Source organism: Carettochelys insculpta, chromosome 1 (assembly GCF_033958435.1).
Source record: "Carettochelys insculpta isolate YL-2023 chromosome 1, ASM3395843v1, whole genome shotgun sequence".
NCBI classification, from domain to species: domain Eukaryota; kingdom Metazoa; phylum Chordata; order Testudines; family Carettochelyidae; genus Carettochelys; species Carettochelys insculpta.
In genome coordinates, this window is record NC_134137.1 from 192758361 (window position 1) to 192783317 (window position 24957).

Genomic DNA, 24957 nt, shown 5'->3' on the forward strand with positions numbered 1-24957 from the left:
ACGTCTCACCACCTAACGTCGAAGTTAACTTCGAAATAGCGCCCGATGTGTGTAGCCGTGACAGGCGCTATTTCGAAGTTAGTGCCGCTACTTCGAAGTAGCGTGCATGTGTAGACACGGCTGCTATGACCCACATTCACCAATGGGTGCTTTCTTCAAACCAAGAACTTTTGAACCCAAATCTCTATGCAGAATTTAATTTGAAGAAGGATCATTCATAAGGACTATAGACATGGTATTTGATGTGCTTCCTCAAATACAGTATAATTCTGCCTTGATGCTGCTGGATAATTGATGAATGTTTTGGTTTTACTTTCCATTTTGCAGCCAACAAACTTCAAACACAGTAGAAAAATCACCTAAAAATTGATTTATATGTCAATCAAATGTTATCGATGTGACAAAGTCCCTTGTCAGCCTCTGTGGGTCCCTGCACTTCCTGGCGGATCTGTGCTGCCTCAGAGACTCACAGAGGTCCCCCTTTTTGCCCAGGCCCTTCCAAAGGCAGGGGTCTCCGCTTAGCGAGCCATCCTCATCATAGGCAGGACCAGTACAGGGAGAATAATACCAGTCCCTTTGCAGGCCTGCGTCTGCTCCAGTAATGTGATCCCTCGGGGGAAGGGTGGTGGGGAAGTCCAGACCCACCCTCTACCCTGGAGTCTGGCCCAGGGTCCCTATGAGAACAAGAGGCAACCGGCAGGACCTTTACCCCTGCCGCAAAGTAATAGCCTCACCCTGGGCCACTTCGCCCACCACTTCCCCGTGGTACCTTTTCGCTGTGCTCCTGCTCCTCTGGTGCACCTCCCAAAACCTTCCCCCCTGCTACCAGATGGGGAGCCTTTTATAAGGAGCACAGGGCCTCTCTGACCAATGAGGGCTAATACCTAATAAGGCCCCAGCTGCCTGTCCTAACTGGGCCTATTCAGGGAACAAGAATGCATTAGCCCAACAGCCGACATACGTTCCTTCTAGAAGGCTCCTGCAGCTACCAGGCAGCGGTCTACCACATAGAGTAGTAAATAGTTCCATATGCACAAAAGATCTAAACTAGGTTTTCAGCAAAAAGATATTTTATTAACAGAAATATGTTGTCCTCTGAATTTCTTTTAATATGACAATTGTACTTCTGTTTTTCAGAAAAGACACTAAATCATTCTATGATGCCTGAATGCTTTCATGAATAACTGTGCCCTTACAGAGGTTTCTTCCATGTCCAGCAGCAGGAGCGCTTAACTAGGTGAAAAGAAAGACACAATTTATGCAATAATATAGAACCACCTTTGAACTGAGGAAATATGTCCCTTTACAAAAAATGAGGGATCATCAATTTAAATCATTTGTTATAGAAACACTTCACTTCTAATACTTTTTATTTGATAACCTTCAGGCTCAAAGACATTTTGCAACAACACTCTCAAGTACAGAATTATTAACTATGCATTTCTTTTGTCTCTTTCAAGGCAAATCATTTATATTTTCCCTAAAGTTTAGGAACATCAAGCTTTTTGTCTTTCGCTATCCTACGGGTAACTCATAACCGATCCTGAACACCCAGGTAGAACTGAAAGCTGCAAAGTGTTTTTTTTTTCCCCTTACCCCTCAAACATTCAAACTTCATGGTAGTTTTGTGAAATATGTGTGATTTCTTCCTTTGTACAGTTGTCCATGACCAAATGATGCAGTTTCTTTAATTAGATGGAAGTATTTTCAGAGTAAAAATGTTTCCATTTGACACAAACCAAAAGACTTTTCATTGGCATCATTTTTCTCTTTATATAAGAAATGTGCCATCATTTTAAATGTTTCATCCCAGGGGAATGTGGTTATTTATTCATAATAATGCAGTAACCCATAGGAGATTCAGCCATACATTGAATGGCAAAATTGTGTTAGTCATGGTACAAACAGAACCAAAAAGAATGACTGACTTAAAGAATTTACTATCTAGGTATAAGCAGTGTTTTTTTTTTCCCCAAGAAAAAAAGATGCTGGAACTCAAGCCCCAGACCGCCCACCTCCAGGTTAATCCACCCCCTCAGCCCCAAACCACCCCCAGGCTTAACCCCCTGCAACCCCAAACGGCCCCACTTCCCACCCCACATTTATTTCCCCTGTGCCCCCACAGTTCCAAACTGCAAAAACAGCAGCTTCAGGGGATCTTCTTCCCCCAGCTTCCTGTCTCTCCTGCACTCAGCACTCACAAAATGGTGTTCCACCACACCGTCCTGGCCTGCTGAGCCCTGCTTCTCCACAGGTGGCTGGATCTCCAGCTGCCCCCCAGGGAAGCGGAGCCAGTGGGCTGGTGGTGAAGCACTGTGTGCTGGGGAACAGGAGGAAGCCAAGGGGAGGTGATTCCCTGTAGTGGCTGCTGCTGCCTGCCTGCCTCGCCTGTGCCTTGCCCCAAGTAATTCTCTTCCTCTTACCCATAGGATAGTTGAGGTGGCCATCTTGGGGAATGCAAAAGTGTGGTGCCTAGAACAGCCACCCAACCTCATCCTATAGAGTTGGACTGCCCTGCAAACGTGCTCAAATTCACAGATACACTATCTTGCACTTTGAGGCATCCTTGAAGCATCTTGGTCAGTATTCTAAATTTGAATTCAGAGACAAGATCATTGCTAGGCACTAATCATTTCTAAACTGCAGTCTAATAATTACCAAAGGAAACTAAGGGCCCATCCTTCTGCTTTGAGTTCCGTTCCCACCTCTGTTCTACTGTCTATTTGTCTGACCTCAGACAAGTCACACTAAACTGCATTTCTCAGTTTCTCCCTTGATAAAATGGGGATATCAACACCCCACAGGAGTATTGAGGGACTCAAAATTATGTTCCCAAAAGCTCTTGGAAATTTCAGGAGGTGAGCCACTGTATGAGTGCAAGAGATTATTTTGTAAAGCAAAGGATACAAAAAAAAAAAGGGGAAGGACAACAAGGCAAAGGACCATCTTTGCCCATAAGCAGTTGCATAGGGCACTTACAAATTTGAGGTACCACTGGGTTTTACTGTCTACCGACCTGTCTCTTTCTATCCCCAGTCTGTGATTCTGCTTCCTCTGGAGAGGAGCTAGTTAACATTAAAACAAAAACAAACAAACAAACAAAAAAACCTTCTATCTCTATTAGCAGGACACTGAACCTGTGGAAGAGTCATTCAAGTGGCAATGAAGCTATTTCACAGGCATTTGTGTACTGCAGGTATATCCTGCCACTTTCTGAATTTACTGTTTTATGCTACAGCCATGTACCTACTATCTACAGGCATCTACTTGGCTGGTTCAATGTGCTTAGTTGGCTTGAACCATAAACAGATTTTCAGAACGAAGTGGTTAGTTCACTATAACAGTAGCCACTGCTCCTGATCTGGTTGGAAACCACAGGTCTGTAGGACTCTGGTTTAAAATTGGCTTTAAGCATATTTCATTAGTGTGTTGCTGAAGATTATAAAATTGTAGTTCTAAAAAAATCATCACCTGCCATTGGGCATAGGGTCACCAGTTTAATAGTACTGCCTAGGGCCCCATACATCTTAAGGAGGCCCCTAGATACAAGAACTCTCCAGTTCTACTAATAACTTCTATCTCAGTGGCTGTAGCTTACACCCCAAATGATCTTATGTCACCTAGGGAGTGTGCTACATAACCACATGTTCCAACTGAGAAGGTAACTTACCTCTCCCCGACCCCTTCACTTTCCAATATTATATATTTCTTTGCTTTCAGGGTTTTGGTAACAACTGTGTGTTTCATTCCCTGGTGCTGGGATTACAACTTCAGTACATTCTCTTGTAAAATAATAACAACTTTGATTGTCTCCTCTCCTCTCTTTCTTACTTAGAATGAAACTTGCCCTTTAACAAAGCAGTGGTTTCAGATCAAATTTAGCAGGTTCATCTACAGCCGCTTCGTCATTGCTCTTCACCCCCAGAGATCAAGATGATTTAAACTGAACAAACTGGGCAGGGGACAGAAGGAAAAATTGCACGTCTCGCTGGTTGCTGTTGCAATGATCAACATGTTGTGCAATTCCTCTCAGGAGTTTCACCTACCACCACCTGGCCCCAACCCTGGTTCTGTGTGCGAGCGTGAGGTGGTTTTCCCTACAAGGGGGGAAACCCATCAATGAATGCCAGGAAAGGTGAGGAAGACTCTGCCCTTATCCTCTGTGGCTGGCACCTACCATCTTCAGAAAAAGCAAGGCATCTCCCTGTACCACAGGGGAAGGTGCTCTGAGAGTGTTAAGTTTGGTGCCCTGGGTTGGCATGAGGATAAAGCCCCAGCGCTGCCCCCAGCCTGCTCCCCTTGCACCAGGTAGGAGAATGCATGCCAGCGGCTGGCAGGTGAGTGGGTACGGCTGGGTCCAACATCTCCTGCCATGCCACAGGCCGGGGGAGAAGGGGGCGAGGGATGCAGAAACCCCTCACAGTCAGCGGTGGCACATATGCAAGGCATGGGAGCCTGGCATGCAACAGGAACAGGTGGTGGGTGCACAGCACCGCAAACTTGATTGGAAGATGAGGAAGAAGGGGTGGAGCATGAGCCAGGTTGAGGGCAGCTCCTCAGAGCAGGAGGATGTGGGCTGAAGATGGAGCTGCACTGCCAGCTGGGGGCACTTTGCTGACTTCTGGAAAAGGTTAAGCTCCAGGCAGGTGCCCACCAAGAGGGCAGGGCTCACCTCCCAGCAGGAGCCAGTAGATGCCAGGCCCCGGCCAGGGCGCCCTCCCTCTTCACTGCTCAGCCCCTGACATGGGGACCCCAGAGGGAGGGGCTGTCAGTAGGGGGCAGCTGGGCAGAGCCGCTGGGCTGCAATGCCGAGCCCCTTCCCCTGCAGAGCACTGCTGGCAGGTGCGCTCCAGGAGGCTGCTCAGGGTAGTGTCTGGCTGATGCCTGACTGGCTGGGACCCATCCCCTGTTCCCCATGGCTGGCAGAGCCATAAGGCAGCCTACCTGGGAAGCGCTGCCAACCTCTTGCTCCTCCCACCCTTGCAGCTCCAAACAGCCCTCCCCTGCAAAGTCAGGATATACTCACCTTATCCAGGGGTTCCACATGGTGCTGCTCCTTTGCTGGGCCATCTGCTTTTCAGCCTTCCAGCTCCCCCACCTATAGCACAGCAGGGGCAGCTGCCAGTGCCCTCCTGTGATGAAATAAAAGGAAAGGCTAAATGTAATTGGTTTAATGGCCATTAAACCAATTAAATTGAGTCCTCTTTCAGCATGGTAGGGCACCGGGAACTGCAAGAAAGTGGCAGAGGCAGCAGCGGGAGTCGCAGATGGCTCCTTAATGAGCCACATGAAGCTGGGAGCTGCTCAGTCACCTTTTAAAAATGGTGGCACAGGAAAAAAGGTGCCAGAATGCCGTTACGTAGTGTTCCAGCAGAAAAAAGCCCTGGGTATGAGACAAGAGCAATAGATGAATACATGACAGACAGACTGACTGGAGAGCACAAAGAAACAATGAGATAAGATTGATTAGCATGACGAGCAAGAGGCTCATGCTTAGAGCCAAATATATACTATTAATTTTTGAAAACCCTTCCTTTCCTTGTTCTTAAAAGTTAGAAGTTTTCTTTCTACCCAGGATTTGCAAAGATCCTCACAAGTCAAGAGCATCCAGTTTGCCACAGGAGAACCTTCCATATCTTGGTGCAACCACTAAAAATAGATGGGAAAAAAATTGATACTGCTTCAGAATCCCTTATGTTACTGAAGAGGGATTCTGAGATAATAGATCTTCCCAGAACAAAGAACAGAGGCATACACAGACCATTTAATATTTTGTGAGCAAGTGACTTACAAGGAAAGATGAAAAAGAACTAAATATACATAGCTGGCAAAAAATAACTCATACGGCTATATATTTACAATCCAGAAGTATCAGGGAGAAGAAAACTGAACAAAAGGGAGACTTATTACTCGGAAATTCTGTGTTACAAATAAATTAACCTTTGTTACTGCCACTTTTATGAAAATGCTATGCTATACAACACTGCATAGTATTGCAAATTACTTTAGAGGATGTAAAATTGAATATACACTCAATAATTTTCCTAAGCCTTTGGTTTTCAACAGTTAAAAATTAGATTTTGTGTCCTGATACCAAAATAGATTGAAGCCTGAAAGTCAGCAGCAGTGGAAAAAAAGAGTCTTGAGAAAAGTATGTGTAAATGGAACACTTTTGACAGTTAACCCTCACAGCAGATTAATTTAGAATTTTAGAAAGGAACTGTGTGGTTTTGTGGTTGAGAAGAACAGACAGAGCCAAAACGAACATTTTCCCCAGGATCTCTCATTTCAAGATCTCCCTGCAATCCTCTCAGACAAATCTGTACCAGGAATATACAAGATACTGTTAGACCTTTTACAGATTAAGAAAAGACCAAAAGAAAGTGTAGATATTTTGCACAGGCCCATTAACAGCTCTAAATATTCCACAGTACTATCAAACCAGTCAGCAAGAAGTAGTAGAGTGCTAACCCAAACAAACAAGAATAAGAAAAAATGGGGCAATGTAAACATTGATAGGCTGCAATGGATTATAAAAAAAATCACACCCTCCAGAAATTCGCATACATCCTTTACTGTGGGGCTACTCCGGGTGTAAGATGGAGCTAAAGAGAAAATAAATTTATTTTCCCTCACCAATGACACCCACTGTAAATACTACAGGTCATAATCCAAATCACAAACCTGAGAACTTCAAAGCTCAGGAATACAACATGTTGGTAAGATATCCAGCATATTAACTTTTCTGAAATAGACTATGTCTACTCTACCACTTTTGTTGGTAGAAGTGATGTTGCTTAGGGGTGTGAAAAAACACCCCTCTGAGTGATGCACACCAACGAAAGTGCTGGTCTGGACAGGACTATGTCGGTCGGAGACATTCTCCTATGGACATAATTACTGCTACTTTTCTGGGGTCGTGTAATTATGTAAACAGGAGAGCTCTCTCCCATCAGCACAGTGCAGCTACACAGAAGATCTTACAGCATCACAGCTGAATTGGTTCAGCTGTGCCACTTTAAGATCTTCCCTGTAGCTGCCCTTACACTGGGGTATTACTGTGTTAAGGTGCATCCCTAGGGTGGTGGATTGAGGAAGCCTTCCATGGAATGACCTCCAGGGGTTGCGCCAAACAATACAGAATAAGGTGCCGTGGATCAACAGCACCCAGGAGAAGGAAAACTCTGATTCCAAACCAGGGAACACTGAGCTCGCTAACCTTTAGGCGCATCAGTCTAGGAGAAGGGAAACGATGATCTCAAACCTGCACTTTCTCCCTCCAGTGCACATGTCGCAGTTCTTGTGCCTGTGCACGATGGTCAGTGTGAGGAGAGAGAGTGGGATTAGAACTTACAAGCCAGCCTCACTTAAATCCATTTGTATGTGAAGGTGTCTCTTGTGATGGTAAAGATTTACCTCTTGATGCAAGTGCTATGGCGAAGGGCAATTGATGTCGGATGTAGGTGGAGGATGCCACTGGAAGCATTTAGTCACAAACCTGCATGTAGGTGGCCCACGTGTGATGGTCATCTGCCTGCTGAACTGGAACAGCAGCAGCTCCCGTGTCCTGCATAGGTATCATAGCAGCCCTACTTAGGGACAGTGCTGCTTTCTTCAAAAGAAGAGGGGGAGGGAAAACAATCCCTAAACACAGCTTGCTCCAAGTGCTCCCTGTCAGTGAACCACGACCAACTGGATATCAAATTTTTGCAGTCACAAGGGAAAATGAACAACTAGCCAGAAACTGTGCTTTGCATCTTGGAATGTACACACATTTCTTGATCGTGATGATTGCTGTGAACACAGGACAGCAGTCATTGGTAGAGAACTTGCACGTTATCAAACTGCTGTTGCAGCTTTAAGTGAAACACATACTTCTGGTACCAGCCAGTTCACAGGGGTTGGAGCAGGCTATTCATATGACTGTGTGGGCTACCCAGAGGTTCATCCAAGGCAAATAGGAGTTGGCTTTGCCATCAGGACACCACTACCACCCCCGCCCGCAGCTTGCATCCAAGCCACATGCCATCCAGTCCTCTCCTTATGACTATAAAGGTTAGACTGAGGCAGGGACACTGCCCTGTACCTGTTAGTGCACATGCACCCACTTTGACTGCTGCGGATGATAAAAAGGAGGCTTTCTATGCTAGCCTGAATTCAGTGATCTCTTCGGTACCTCTTAAATCCAAGCTATATATACACTCAGTGATTTTAGTGCTAGAGTTGTCCAGGACTACACCACGTGGCCAAAGGTTCTTGGATATCATGGTACTGGAAGTGAGAACTCAAATGGTGTTCTTCTTCTTAAAACTTATGCACAGCATGAACTTGCTATTGTAAGCACATTCTTCCAACTGGCAAATAAACACAAAGCAGCTTGGCTGCACCCTCGATCAAAGCATAGGCATATGATTAACTACTTTATCACAAAACATAGAGATCTTCTTGATGTCAAGTTGACTCACGCAATGCATGGCACTGGCTCCTGGTCTGACCACTACATGATATGCAGTGTTGTCTCCGTGAACCTTTGTCCACCAAAACATTATCATTCTGCTGTATGCTGAAAAAAGCTGGATGTAGGTAAACTAGAAATATTCAAGACATAAGCACTGTTTTAATTCAGTCTTAACACCTCCTTAGTCATCAGTAATTGAGGTCCAGAACGGTCACACACTTTTGAGGAAGATTGGATTAACATCAAATAAACCACCTACAGAACTGCTGTCGAGATCTTTAGTTTCCAAAAATGCAGGCACAAGGACTGGTTTGACAACAAGGATGGAAATGCCCAAGCTCTTCTTGATAAGATGCATGTGACACACCTGGCTTGGATCAACAATAAAGAGAATGTCTCCAGGAAGTTGGCATATATTTGAGCTAAGCAGGAGATACAAGTCAAATGATGGCAAATGAAAGAGGACTGGTGGCAATATCAAGCAGTTAAACTCCATATGTGGCTGATAGACATGCTTTTAAAGCATTCTGTGATGGGCTGAGGATAGTCTATGGGCCATGCATTGCTGGCTGTACACCAGTGTGCTCTGCCGATGGCCTCACTTTGGTCACAGATAGTGCTAAAATCCTTGACCTCTGGGCTGAACATTTTCACAATGTATTGAGCCAAAATTCAACTTTTGACAGCAGTCTTCTTGAAGAGATTTACAGCTGGTCATACCACCAACTCTTACGAGGTACAAAAAGCTGTTAAACAGATGAAATATGGAAAGGCACCTAGCAGTGATGCAATTCCATCAGAAATTTATACAGCTGCTGGGGGGCAGCTGATGTACCATCTCACCCATTTATTTATTGCCATTTGAGAGAAGGAGCTACTGCCCCAGGACTTCAAAGATGCCCTGACTGTACACATACACAAGAGAAAAGGTGACTGTGTGTGTCGTGATGACCATTGGGGCATCTCTCTACTCTCTACAGCTGGTTAGGTCCTGGCCGGCACCGTTTATAACTGGCTTTGACTACGTGTGTTCAAAAATGGCATTATTCCTGAAAGCCAGCGTGGATTCCATGCTGGTTGAGGCACTGCTGATATGATACTTATAGACAGACAAATACAAGAGGAATGTACAGAAAAGCATCAGGACCTGTATGTGATTTTCATTGATTTGACCAAAGCGATCAATGCAGTCAACAGAAATGGGCTCTGGAAAATACTTGGGCAAATTGGCTGTCCTAAAAAATTTATCAACATTGTTCAGTCTTTTCATGGTGGCATGTTCGATCACGTCCTTAACAATGGAGAAACTTCAGCACCTTTTGAAATGTCAAACAGTACAAAGCAAGGATGTGTCCTTGCTCCTCTCCTGTTCAACATCTACTTTTCATTGATGCTCTTAGTTGCTTTTAAGGACTGCCCCTTGGGCATACTTATTCAGTTCCAAACAGATGGCAGTATCTTCAGTCTCCGGAGACTTCAGGCTTGCACTAAAGTGGTTACTACAACTGTCTGTGACCTTCTGTTTGCTGATGACTGTGCATTGTTGGCTCATTTAGTGAAGGATGCACAGGAGCTTTCTGGTCACTTTGTTACTTCAGCTCATCACTTTGGACTCACAGTGAGCCTCAAGAAGAGAGAAGTTATGCCTCAGCCTGTTTGGAAAGAGCCCACCACTCAAGTGATCAGTGCTGCTGGTACTGTCCTTAAGGCTGTTGACAAGTTCTGCTATCTTGGAAGTGTACTGTCCTCTAGTGTAAATGTAGATCATGACATATTGGCTCAATTAGCCAAGGCCAGTGCTGCTTTTGCAAAAATTGACTAAATGTTTATGGAGTGACCATGGTATTAAACTCCACACCAAGGCAGCCGTTTATGAGGCAGTTGTCCTGAATATCCTGCTGTAGGACTTGGAGTCATGGAGACTATATTGCCACCACATTTTAAAAACTCAGTCGGTTCCATATGTGCTGTCTGAGGAAGAATGCCCAGCTGAACTGATGGGCCAAAATTCCTAACATGGAGGTTCTTAAGCTACGTGCTGTCATGGGCATGGAAGAAATGCTTATGAACAAACAGTTTCACTGGATTGGTCATGTTATGAGGATAGACGATACATGGATACCAAAGATATTCTTCTGTGGCAGGCTTTCTCATGGCGAGCTCTCTGTTGGTGGTCAGCATAAGTTCTATAAAGACATCTTAACGTTCAACATGAAGTCACATGGCATATCTCCCAATGATCAGGAAAATCTTGTTCAGGGCAGATTGTGCTGGTGGCAAACCACTTACAGGCTCTTAATTGCTTTAAGAGTCAGCATATCCAGGCACTACAGGAAAAGTGTAAGATCTGAAAAGAATGTACAATGCCAGCAGTTGGTGGGTTTTTATGTGACATCTCTAATCGGCTCTGCCAATCACAGATTGGTTTAGTTGCTCACCAACAGTGTCACAGAAGATGAGATTCATCAATCGATGGCTCAGTTCAAGAAGAAGACAACTCTAGACATAGCCTTACTTAGAAATCAAAATTATCTTCAGCTGATCCATTCTTGCCCAGTAGCTGCATTTCCAATTTAGGCATTGTGTTTCACAACCTTCCAGAAAATCTGTTTTAGAGAAAGCTATCTTTAATAGAAGTAATGTCTTCTGGTCAGCTAGGAAACAAAAAATAACTACTTTGTATCAATGTTTGCAGACAGCTTTCCTCACAAAACTTGCCATGGCATGCTGGCATAAGGGCCTGGACATATAAATTACTCCAGAGTGGCAGGGTTTGATCAGGAAGAGAGAATCAGCAATTTTACCTTGTAGTACTGTTGAGGGATCAGTGAGAATCCAAGCAGGATCTGTTTACTACTGCAGAAGCATTGCCTAGCAGTGACAGTCCAAAAAGGGTGCTCTTCAGCAGCCTATTGCCCTGCAGGCAAGAGTATATGAGTTCATCCTTCATTATTGCAGTATTGCTTGATAGCAAGAGACTCAGAGAAGGCCAAGTCTTCTGGTGGCTGGGATGCCTGGTGGTGACAGTGTTGGGGGACTTCCTCCCTTGGCAGCAGTATCACCTAGTTGCAAGGGTCTTTGTGGTGCTCTTATCTGGTGGCAATATTGCCTGGTGGCAAATGCAGAGCTCTTAGAAGAACCTGGCTCATCCCACTCCACCAAATTCTGACCCAGGGCCCTTCAGAACAAGTTATCCTACTACAGGGCTCAGATGGCATGGTCAGCATGCTTGATCTCAGCAGTCTGGAGCCCTGGTAGCTTCTAAGCAAACACATGCAGTATACATCCATTCTTCTCCTAAGCCAGACCAGACTGAACTGAGCTGCTTCCTTTTAGATGTTCCGTTTTATGGGGATGCATCCACCCAGCCCTCTCTGAAACAAAAGCAGCTGGTTAATCCTTGCATTGCAAGGTAGGGTTGGCACAGCCCATCACAGGCATAATAAAAGATAAATGCTTTAAAGTATTGTTTCAATTGTACCTCACACTAGATAGGTTAAAACCAATATAGATTACATAGGGATACATTCTGGAGAAATTGTGATGAAAGCAATTTGTGCATAGGTTGTAGACATGTCCAGTGATAAAAGGGTACTGGAATGCAGTTTGTAATCCCATATTACAGATTATTGAATATTTATTGCCTCATATTCCTTAGGTAATCCTTCTGGGGCTTTCTAGTGGAAATGGTCCTGCAAATATGAAAGAAGAATTAATCTCTCATCAGCTAATAGCTGCTAGGTGACTGATAGCATCCCACTGAAAAAAAGAAAAATAGCCCTAATACAAAAGAATGGCTCAAAAACATGGGAGTTGGTTGTATCTCAGAGTAACATCCTGGAACCCCCGTATTTACCACTGTCATATAATTATGAGATGTTTTGTACAAAGTATACCTTGTACCACCCCACTACACAAATCCTTTCTGACCTTTAAGGCTCACCAGGCTGAACGTCTCTAATCAGGAACTCCCTTATTTGGCACACTCTGTAATCCAGCATGATTTTTGTTAACTTGATGACCACTTATCATGGATGTGGCTGAGTTTTCCATCCCATAAAGTTTGTTTACAGCACCAGTCCTGGCTCTCAGTGTTCTCTGCTGTTATTTAGCTGTAATTTACTCCTAAAGGTCTTCTAAGAGGCCAGTAAGCAGTGGAAGTGTTGGTAATGCTGCTAGACAATATTGACCTCCTGTCAGCTGGCAAATTCTCTCATCTGGCACTGGTCAGGTCCCGAGGGTGCTGGAGGACAGAAGTTCAGCCTGTACTTATAATCATTTAAAAGCTATCTTTCTATGCTTAATTAGCTTATTTCAGTTCTTCATCCTGACTGTGAGTTTGTCTAAAATGGTTGGGAAATGTGCTGTAGTCACAAAGGCTAGTTCATGTCCACTTTCTGTTGATGAAGTGGCAAACTAGGCAATGACTTTCACTGAGCAGGTTTCTGACCAGTGCAAGGCAGTGCAGTTCTGGGGTACAGGACGGAGAGTTGGTGGAAATAAGATGAACCCTCTTTATTGATCATTCGTGAGTGGCTGTGAGATCATTCCTGTAACTCAGTTGGGTGTGTCCCTGCCTGTGGACGTCTGTCAGTGCAGTGCCTGTCAGAGGCTTGTAGTAGTTTGATATCAGCATCAAAGTATTAGAGTCAGCCCAGGTTAATGGGACAGAACAGTGCAGGCACAGTACCCTCCTCCCTAAGTCCCTTTAGAAGGCAGGCCCATCAGCCCCACCAGCCTGGGCCAGCCAAGGCAGAATCGTCATCATCATCATCATCATCAGCCTTCTCCTCAAACAACCATGGGCTCAGTGTCTATTGGTGTCCAATACCTCCCTCACTATTTCCTTCCATCTTTCCCTGTCCAGTGTAGAGTGGCTTAGTTTCTGTAGAAGAGCTTCGCATCTACCTACTATACCATCTACCCGTTCTTTGTGGGGTCTGCCTCTCCTATTTGACCCATCCATTTTGCCGAATACCAGGGTCTTGATTTTTCACTCATCGTTCATTCTGCAAATATGCTTGAATAGCCATGCCTTTCATTTCACAATCTTCTGGAGTAGGTTCTCTTTCGGGTGTATCTTCCTATAGAATTCCCTGTTGGTGACCTTCTGCATCCATCCTGTTCTCAGGATCTTTCCATAACAACTCCTCTTGAACGCCAGTGTTCTTCTCTTCGAATCTTTCATTACCACCCATGTCTCACATCTGTACAACATGCTGCTGAATACACACATTTTCAAGATCCTCAGCTTCATTCCTAAGCTAATCACTTTGCTTTTCCAGATCTTATCCATATTCTAGTTCCTATTTCCTTCTTACAGTCTAGATCATATGTCATGATGCTTGAATGGTAGGAGGGGCTTGGTCTGGGAGCAGGATGGCCAAATAACTGAAGTGAACTCTAGGTGAGGTGGTAAGGGGAATCTGGCTTAGGGCACCCAGAAGGAATGGGATCATAGGCAGAAGGGGTGGGGCTGGGGGCCAGCCTTCCCCATCTAGATCTTCAGTTCCACTTGGCGCATGCGGCCCAGGACTCTAGTGATGATTTGAAGGGCCTGGCCACTGCCATTGTTGATGTAATGGTGGCAGCAGCCAGGAACCCTGAGCCCTATTAGATTGCTGGGACCCCACAATCTGAAATGGGTCCTGTGGCAGGGCCAGGGTGGAGGGCCCCTAAGAAGGAGCCCAAACAAACAGAAGGGCCAGCAGGACAATCACAGACAGCTGGGTGGGAGATGGTCAGCCTAATTGGGGCCAGCTGGCCCCAGTGACTGGGCCAATAAGAGGCCTTTAAAAACCCTTCACAGTGGGAAGGTCAGGGGGAGAGAGTGAGGTGAGCAGAGAGACGCAAGGGGACAGGAGCAGAGAGAACAGGTTTGAGAGGAGCAGAGGAGAGCAGCAGGAGCACTGGAGATCACAGAAGGAGAGCGGGAGCTTCTACAGATCAAGAGTGGGAACCCATGACTGCTACAGCCTGGAGAAGGTTCCAGGGGAATCGTCTGGGGAAGTGGCCCCCGGAATAGATCTGTTGTGCCAAGGGCTAAGGGAGTCAGCCCTTCCCACTGGCAGCTGCACAGGGTCCCTGGGCCGGAACCCAGCATGCGTAGGTGGGGGCTGGGTTCCCCCCAGACCACCCCTTGCCCCAGCGAGGGCAAGTGGGCCCTTAAGTGGTCCTAATGAACTTAATAGGACTGACTTTGTCACAGTCCAGAGAGAGTGAAAAACAAACTGAAAAAGCAAAAAGGAGGAGCGTTATTCATAAATGAAAAAGTCAAATATTCTGAAAAGTTAGGAACAAAAAGCTGAGACACACTCAGGGCTGCTTATAACTACTTAATTGTTTGTGTGCAGCTAATAATATAACCAAACAAATGTCATCACATAACATCTTGTTATATAAATGTTCCTCTGGAGCACACTGTGTTCCTTCAAGTTGTGTTACACCATGAGCTGGTCAAATACTTCATTCTAACTAACATTCACTGCTTATTTTTTTTTTTTTACTGGGAAATTATACATGAACTGATCCTCATTTTTGCAAATGTATTCCTTATTTATAAATATTTGGTTGTTAGTTTTGAATTAACCGTTTCAGAAGCTAGCCATTGATGTTTGATTTGTTACATAAGCCACCTGATATTACTTCTCCTTGCTAAAGTGGAAATTTTCTTTTCAGAAAGAGAATAAGGTTTACCAAATGGCACTGCTCTTTGTCACTCCTAAATAACTGCTTTTCCTAAAAATCAGAAATCTCCCAAATCTTTGTGAGAACAAAATCCGTACACACAAAAGTTAGAGACAAACTTTTCCTTGCAACAAAGCCTGTTGCCAACTTTGTCCATGTATCTATTCTGGAGATACCATCACTGGACCTAACCAGGTTATTCACAGAATCACGGGCATGTTCTCATCTTCCTCAACTAACATCATATATGCCATCATGTGCCAACAATGCCCAGATGCTTTGTATATTGGACAGACTTCAAACTCTCTTAGACAAAGAATTAATGGGCATAAAACAGGCACAAAAACACTCCTGATCTACAAACTGGTCAGTCGGCACTTTAATGGAGTGGGCCGTTCTGTTAATGACCTGAAAGTCTGTGTCTTAATGAAGAGAAATTTTCACAGCACTTTGGAAAGAGAGGCTGCTGAACTCTCTTTTATATTCAAATTTAACACATTAGCACGTGGTTTGAACTGGGATGGGAATTTTTAGGTCATTATAGGTGCTCTTTTGCATACTTGGCTTAATCTAGTTCTTGACTCCCCCACCCACCCCCTTCTGCCCCTCTACTCTCGCATTTGCTCACCTTGATAATGTTTTTCTGATTTGTCAACCTTGATTACTATTTTTGGTTGTCTATGCCTTAAATATTGAGTCTGTTCTGGTATGACTATGGTCCGAAAAAGTGGGTCTGTCCCATGAAAGCTCATCACCTAATAAATAATTTTTTGTTTTAATTGTATTAATGTGAGTATGCTGAACAATGGATTACAGTTTCAATGCATAAGTAACAAGCAGTCCAGTAGCACTTTAAAGACTAACCAATTTATTAGGTCATGAGCTTTCATGGATAAGACCTACTTCTTCAGATGATTGGAGTAGACAATCAGGGACAATTAGAAACCCAGGGTTTATATAGCAGGGAGTGATGTGGGAGTGAAGGAAGGAGGAATAAACAGGAGTTATGTGTCACTAATAGCACCAGCAGATGAAGCAAATTAAGTCGGATATGTGCCGCTCCTGAGCATATCGACTGTGGGGAAATTCCCCTTGTAATGTAAAAGATAGTTAAGATCTGTTAAGGCTTAATTTAAACGTGTCAGATTTGCAAATGACTTCCAGTTCAGATATCGCCCTCTGTAATCTTGTGGTAAAATTCTTTTGTAGAAGAATGGCTGCTTTTAAATCCATCATTGAATGTCCATGGAAGGTAAAGTTTTCCCCTATAAGCTTATGTATATTCCGATTCCTGGTATCGGATTTATGTCCATTCATCCTTTGACGTGGAGACTGTTCAGTTTGATCAATGCATATGGCAGAGGGGCATTGCTGGCACAATTCTTCAACTCTCAGCCAGCCAGAGTCACATGTTCTAAGGTTTTGCATCTTATGGGTAAAGCTTGTAGCTCACCACTAGAGGACCCCCTCTTCTTTTAAATGAGAACAGCAACTGAATGAGAAAAAAAATTATAATTGTTTGCACATAAAAATGTGTAAATGTGGCCAGTGCTTAGAGACTTGAGCATGGTCAGAAAGATTCAGAGCTTGTTTAAAGATACAAATAATTTTTGAAGCAGTTTCTGGTTCAAATAACTAACCTGGGTAATTATTATTATTATAATTATTATTATTATTTTAATGTATAGGAAATTTCATGCCTTATGTTTTATAAGATTGAACCAAACATGAAAGCATTACACATCCAAACAAACATTTCAGCCTGTTATTGTTGCAACCTCATCAAATTCTCACCTTCTCTCCCCTCAAAATCAAACATTACCCTTCTACATCACTGAGACTCCTTGACATCTTAGGACCAGATTCCAGTCTCATTCATATCTCAACTTCAATACATTTGTAGGAGCGCAACAAAGCACTAAATTTAAATCTGTATTATAGAGGCAGAATTGGAGGCTGTGGAGGAATTGGGGGTTCTATGCAGTTGACTGAAGCGGTCATCCAAAAAGCAAATAAATAAATAAATAAATAGAAAGGAGGTATAGTGGAAAAGAAATTATAGATCTTGTACCCGCAGGGTAATCAGTAAGGGCAGACTCATATGCCTGTGTAGAGGCCCATTAAGCTGAGTGCTCCATAGGGTGCAATATCTACCCACACTGAAGCAATTGCAGGATTGTGATCCTAAACAGAATTAAATTCACCACTGAGAAATGAGGGAGGTAAAATTTAGTCCTAAAATGAAGAAGCCAGTGAACATTTTAGTGAGGTGCTATTTCTTTCTCTGACTCTCAAAGACTATTTGCCTGTGAGTGGCGGGCAACTGGAAGCCAGGCACCAGCTCCCCCCTACTCAGGTTTTCTGTTCATGGTCTGTTGAAGCACTAGCTTACAGTATGTCACTGAACATAATCTTCTGAATCATCTTCTTTCTCCTTCTCCTCAAGATGAGGAACTGAGTGTGTTTGGAGGGACACCCCTCAGAGGCAGCAGATACAAATAAAAGACACAGATGTACAATTGCATTTATTGTCATAATGGGATGTGTAAGACATTGAAAAAAACTCCTTTCTTACTCCCCTAAAAGTTTTTTTTTGAAATAAGACTTGTTTATTGGCACTTCAGCTTTGGAGAACCTCTGCACAGCACAGGCCTTGCATCCCAAACCTGGCGAGTATCGCCCATGAGAGCGGGATGGGGAGAATGAGAACAGAGTTGCTTGATTGCATAAAACAATAACGTTAGCCCCTATTTCCACAGGTATGAGTGTAGAGCCACAGCACTGAACGTGGGCACTATATTTCACAGACTTGGTGATTAAAGCCCGTGGGGGGGGGGCGGGGAAGACCAGCCAATGGGAGTTCCGGGGGTGGTGCTTGTGGGTGTATGCACTATGCACAGACCTGCTGCCCACCTACCGAGAATGACATGCAGAAACAAGCTTTGAATGGTGTGGGGCCAGCTTGGAATGCAGGCAGTCTACTTGCCTGAGTGCCCTGCTACACCTCTGACCAGGAGCTGCCTCTGCTGGTAAGTGTATCCTGGAGACAGCCTACACCTGGCACCTCCTCCCACACTCCAACCACAGCCCCAGGGCACAATCCTCACCACCACTCAGACTCCCTCCCAGATCATGCACCTCCTCCTACATCCCTGTCCCAGCTCACAACTGCCTCCTGTTCCTAAACTCTCTCACAGACACTGGGCTCTCTTACACCCTGCCCTGAACTCCTTCTGGTGATCAAACTCAGCCCCAGACCCCACTCCCTCTCTACTGGTGTAATAGAAAAGTGCAGCGTGTTACCATTTACCAAACTTGTTGGAAAGGCAGCCCTGCAAAAAATTATTGTCAGGTGAGGGTGGGGAGCATAAACTTGGAGAGGGGGGTACTGATACATTAGAGATTTTCACTTCTATAGTAAACTGCCAGTGTGAATCCAATCCAGGTTCATGGTGAATGAACTGTGGTGCTAATGGCTGTTCAGTAGTCCGGGTGAAATGAATTCACTGGTCTTATTTGAGTGGTGAGCACTCTGCACATCACAGAAACTGCTACACCTTTACCGGTAACAGCAAGGATTGAGTGGGGCCTTGGGATGCTTGTATTGTTGGCATCCATGCTGTACCTGTTCTCAGATCAAATGGAAGACCTCATTCCACAAGGAAGATGATATGGAACCATTCACAAGTATTAAAAAATCCAAACACAATTTTTCTTTTTAAAAAAGCTACCTCAGCCTGTACAGTTAATGAATTCAAGAAAAAATATCCAACTTATTCCAGGCCTGTTGGTAAGCCTAGGACTAGGCATTCATCTGATCAGTATCTTTTAAAGGGCATATCTATACCACAAAGTAAGATGTGATTGTAATATGTATCCATGGCCCCCTTTGGACTTGTATTGAGGTGGCTAGCCCAGCATGAAGCTAAAGACATCTTCACTGCTATTGCTACCTGCACTGACTAAATAGGTATGCCTGTCAAGGCTACAGTTACACCTTAATTTGTTGAAACAAAAAAGCAGTCAAATAGCACTTTAAAGACTAGCAAAATAATTTATTAGGTGAACTTTCGTGGGACAGACCCACTTCTTCAGACCTTAATTTGTGTGTAGGTGAGCTATGAAACTTATACTGTCTCTCAAACAGAAGTTATGGGCGTGATACAGAAATTACTGGCTGAGATTATGTGGCCTGTTTTATGCAGGCAGTAAGAATAAATGATCATAATGGTCCCTTCAGGCCTTATATATAGATACATAGATAAAACTATGAGCAGCCTATGGAAATCAAACTGTCTTCACCACTAGACAACACATTCCTCTGTTTTGCCCATGCAGCAGCAAATGCACGTCATGTTTTTGTGCTGTAAAATATACAGAGGTTAATGTGGTACATTGAAAAAGAGGATGTAATACCCATGTTTGTTAAAGAAAGCCTTTTGCATCACTCATAAGGCATCTTGTCCTACTTTGTATTTCATCCCACCTTATTCAAGAATTTAACTCTTCCCCCCGGGTTCTGATTCAGCAAAGCAGTTAATCTTGTGAATAATCCCACTGTTAGTTAAAACAAAGCAGTTACATGCCAGGCAGATTCTAGGTTAGAAACAGGAGTGTAAGAGAAAATGCAATGCAAAAGCCTAAACCTCTGCTCTGACTGAAGTCAAAAGAAGGTTTGCCATTGACTTTGAGGGGAATAGGAGCAGATCCTTGATGACGCACAGGACAATTCTCCAACTTTAGCACTGCTTAGTTCAAAGGACAGTGGAATCAATTAGCGATCACTTCTCCAAATATAAAATCAATTGAAGAAGTATAGTAAAATTGCCTAAACTCCCCATTAGCTCTGATTGTGATATTGTGATACTGACCACAATGGAGCAGTCTTGGAAGGTAACTGTCAACTTCATTTTGTTCAGGTATTGTGGCTGATGATCAGTTTTATCAAATGAGAAAAATCCATATAAAAAGCCATGGCATTGTCATTTGTATAGAAGATGGTGTTACAAATAGAATAGGAACAGGGTATCAAAATGAAGCATACTATTAAGTCTGAATATCTTTCCATCAAAAATGTTCAAATAATTGCCCGTCTTATTCATCTGAATTTGAAATTGCCAGGATGACATAGTTCTTTTGACTGACACAATTTATCAAAAAGCCAGCTTCTTTGCAAATAGCAGAATTGAGTATTTGTGAATTGCCAGTTTTCTGTGCAAAAAGAAAATGATTGAGAATTTCAAAGTGTACCATAACAATCTACATCACCGGGCAAGCACCACAAGACCAGAGAACCTGCAATATTTTTACCCTCAGCAGCACGTGTGACCACAGGTCAACTATGAGTACACTTTCTCTTCGAAGCTGATGGTTGGTGACCATAGTAAGTTAAATTCGGTCTCCATAATATGGCAGGTCAAAGGTGCACCCATCTCCACATTCCAGTCTTTGTGCTCCCTTCTTTGTATGCAACAGGTAGCTTGCTACAAAAAGATATGGAAATTGTCACTGGAATTATTCATCTTGAACCTCATCATTCTAGTAAAAATATATTGATTCATCTTCAAAACAGCAGTAAGATGCACACAATGAGCTTGATCCTTTGTCAAGCCCCCTCCTCCTTTGGAGCCAGCAACAAAGCTCTTATTAATGTCAACAGCACAGCATCCAGTTCTTTGTCTCTTCAACTCTGGCACTGTGTCTTATGGAAGCTTTGGAAAGGAATACAACAGTGAGAAGCTCTGATTCCAACAGGAACAGTTCCTCTGAGGAAGAGTTTTCATGATCCAGCCCTTGTCTGTTTTTTCCTCTTTTCTAACAAGCTGTCACATAATACCCTATATAACATAGTTTTTAAAAAAAGGTCTTTACAGCCTATTTTCATCCTTCTCCCTTGTTATCACCTCATTGTTTTAACACTTAGAATGATAAAAGTGGTAATGAGTAATTATACCTATTCATGGAATATGTGAAAGTAGGTCTGAAATTCTAGCACTTTGCATCAGGAAAATGTATCTCAAGCAAGGTCAGCTGCATTGACTGCCTTAACTCATTCCTTATTAAAACCCAAGCTGAATTTCTTATAAACCTGGTTCTCTCCTCCTAAGCAGGCAGCTTTTAAATGGTGCTGGATAGTCAGTTGAAGGAATTTTTCAGACTCGTATTGTTTCCCATTAAAATGCTAATTCTGCTTGTATTTCCTATTGTGCAATTCCCTCATGGGTATTAGGACATCTAACACAGAGTAGCCATTCTCTGGGGGGTTGTCTATACTTAAAATGCTACAACTATATAACTGTGTAGCTGTAACGCAGGGTCAGCAACCCTCGGCATTGGTACCAAGAGCAGCACGTGAGCCACTTTTCATTCGCATGCGAGGCAGTTCAGCCTCACTCTCCTTCCCCCTAGCCAGGAGCTTGTTCAATGCTCAAAGCCATGCTGCCTGTGGATTAACAAAAGGCCACCTAATGCTACCAACCACCACCTAAATGGTAAAGCTCTGCATGTGAATTTATTTATTAATGAAGCTGTTGTAAATAGGACTATAAGTGACTTTAAAAAGTATCACCAGCTCTTGGACCATACACAGAGGACAAAAGGTCAAATTTCAGAACTCCACCTCAGAAAGGTTGCTGGGCTCAGCTGTAACATTTCAGTTTAGACACTACCTAATCCATCTTCCCAAGAGGCAGTATATATGTCAATGAAGAATTCTTCCATTGCCCTGGTGCTGTCTACATGGGGAATATGGTCAGCTTAACTGCATCATTCAGAGACTTCACATCTCTAACTGATGTAGTTAAACTGATCTAGTTTTCTAGTGTAGACCAGGCTTGAAAAAGAACTTACTTTGTGTGTCTCTGCACTCTGCTGTTAACAGAGGGACAAAACAAGTGATATGACCTAGCACGTCACACTAATGTCCTTAACAACATGTAGAAATGAAATTGCATGGAGCCTGTATCCACTGTGTTTTTATATGTTCCGTGGAACAGATCCTCTCCTTGGAATGATGCTTTAAGTTTTTGTCTGTGTATTCATATTTCACACGTTAATTTTTGGGAGGTGCATATAATAAAAATGTCAGTGAGGATTTTACCTGGTGGTTCCCCTTTCTCTATGGGACCAGTAAGAATAATGAGTAAAATGCACTAGCTTATGGCTCAGGGCCTCTGCATCTTTCTTTCTTCAATTTTTCCCAGCCGTTTTTGGATCTCCTCCGTATTTTAATGTCAGGGGAGGTAGACTTTCTAGTGGGTAGCATGCTAGACTGCAGTGCAAGAGTGCAAGACTGCAAGAGACGCGACTCGCAGATTCAGGATCTCTAAAGGAAAAGGACTACACCTTTTTCTGGCACGGTAAAGCCCAAGAAGAACCCAGAGAGCATAGTGTTGGCTTTGCTGTCAGAAACACCCTTCTACAAATGGTGGATTTAGTGATGGGCGGATCAGAAAGACTTCTTCGGATCACGCTTCAAACTTGCGCCGGTCCTGTCCGCCTGATCAGCGCTTATGCCCCAACCCTGTACGCCACACCAGAAGTAAAAGACAAGTTCTATGACGTGCTTAGTGCTGCTGTAGTGCAAATACCTGCTCGTGAACAACTGTACATCTTGGGTGACTTCAAAGCAAGAGTTGGAGCTGATTGGGCCTCATGGCCTTCCTGCTTAGGACACTTCGGTGTGGGAAAAATGAATGACAATGGACAGCGTCTCCTTGAACTGTGCACGTACCACAATCTGTGTATCACAAACACATTCTTCTGAATGAAGCCACAGCACAGAGTGTCGTGGAGACACCCACGCTCGAAGCACTGGCATCAACTAGATGTGGTCATCACTAGGCGTAATAACCTCAAAAACGTCCTTCTGAGATGCAGCTATCATAGTGCTGACTGTGATACAGATGACTCGCTAGTTTACTCCAAGCTCAAGCTGAGACCCAAGAAGCTGTACCGCTCTAAACCTGCTGGAAGGCCCCGCATTGACGCTAGAAAGGCCGCAAACTCGGAGAAAGCTGAAAAGTTCAGAGAGACCCTCCAGGAAAATCTGCGCAGCAGCCCTGGGGGCGTCGATGCGACATCCAAATGGCAACATCTGAGCGATACAGTTTACAACACGGCCTTGTCGGTGTTTGGAAGAAGAGCTAGAAACATGAACGACTGGTTCGAAGCTAACTCTGATGAGATGATTCCAGTCATTGAAAAGAAGCGTGCTGCACTCCTGGAGTACAAACGCTCACCGAGCCAGAGTACCCAGCAAGCACTTAGAGAGGCCAGAAGAACAGTACAGCAGACAGCCAGGCGCTGTGCCAACAACCACTGGCTCCAGCTATGCAGCAACATTCAGACCTGTGCCGACTTTGGTAATCTCAGAGGAATGTACGAGGGTATGAAGAAGGTATTAGGACCCACCCAGAACAAGATGGCACCTCTGAAATCCAAATCTGGTGAAGTCATCGCTGACAAAGCCAAACAGATGGAGCGCTGGGTTGAGCACTACTCCGAGCTGTACTTACGCGAGAATGTTGTGGTTGACGCAGCCCTCGATGCCATCGAGCTCCTACCAGTAATGGACGAACTGGACCAAGAGCCAACTGTGGATAAACTGAAGACAGCCATCGACAGCATTGCAGCTGGAAAGGCCCCTGGTCAGGATGGTATACCACCAGAGGTAATCAAATGTGCCGCGGACACACTCCTGGAACCCCTGCATGAGCTGCTGTGCCTGTGCTGGAAAGAGGGTGAGGTTCCACAGGATATGCGTGACGCTAACATTGTAACGTTGTATAAGAACAAAGGAGACAGAAGCGACTGCAACAACTACCATGGAATCTCCCTCCTAAGCGTCACTGGTAAACTGTTTGCTCGCGTCATCCTTGGCAGACTCCAGAAGATTGCTGAGAGGGTGTACCCCAAATTGCAGTGCGGATTCCGTGCAGAGAGGTCTACCGTTGACATGGTCTTCTCTCTAATGCAGCTGCAGGAGAAGTGCAGGGAGCAGAGAAAGCCACTCTACATAGCCTTCATCGACTTGACCAAGGCTTTTGACTTGGTCAGCAGGGATGGTCTGTTCAAACTGCTCCACAAGATAGGCTGTCCTCCACGGTTCCTCAAGATGATCCAGTCGTTCCACAAAAACATGACAGGAACCATCCAATATGACGGCGCATTATCGGATGCTTTCAGAATCAGGAGCGGCGTCAAACAAGGATGCGTGCTTGCTCCGACATTGTTCGGGATCTTCTTCACACTCCTCCTGAAGCATGCCTTTGGATCTTCAACAGAGGGCATCTTGCTGCACACAAGATCTGATGGGAAACTGTTTAACCTTGCAAGGCTGAAAGCTAAGTCTAAGGTGCGAGAAGTCCTCATCAGAGACATGCTGTTCGCAGACGATGCTGCTGTAGTGTCTCACACAGAAGACCAGCTTCAAAAACTGCTGGATCGGTTCTCCAAAGCATGCAAGGACTTTGGGCTTACCATCAGCCGAAAGAAGACGAACGTACTTGGTCAGGATGTTGCTGAATCCCCACCAATCAGCATTGACAACTATACGTTAGAGGTTGTCCACGAGTTCGTTTACCTAGGGTCCACCATCACTGATACCCTGTCGTTGGACACTGAGCTAAATAGGAGATTCGGAAAAGCGGCCACAACTCTGTCCAGACTCAGCAAGAGAGTGTGGAATAACAACAAGCTGTACACTCACACCAAAATGCAAGTCTACAGAGCCTGCATCCTCAGCCCCCTCCTTTATGGCAGCGAGACTTGGACCCTGTATGCCCGCCAGGAAAAGAGGCTGAACGTCTTCC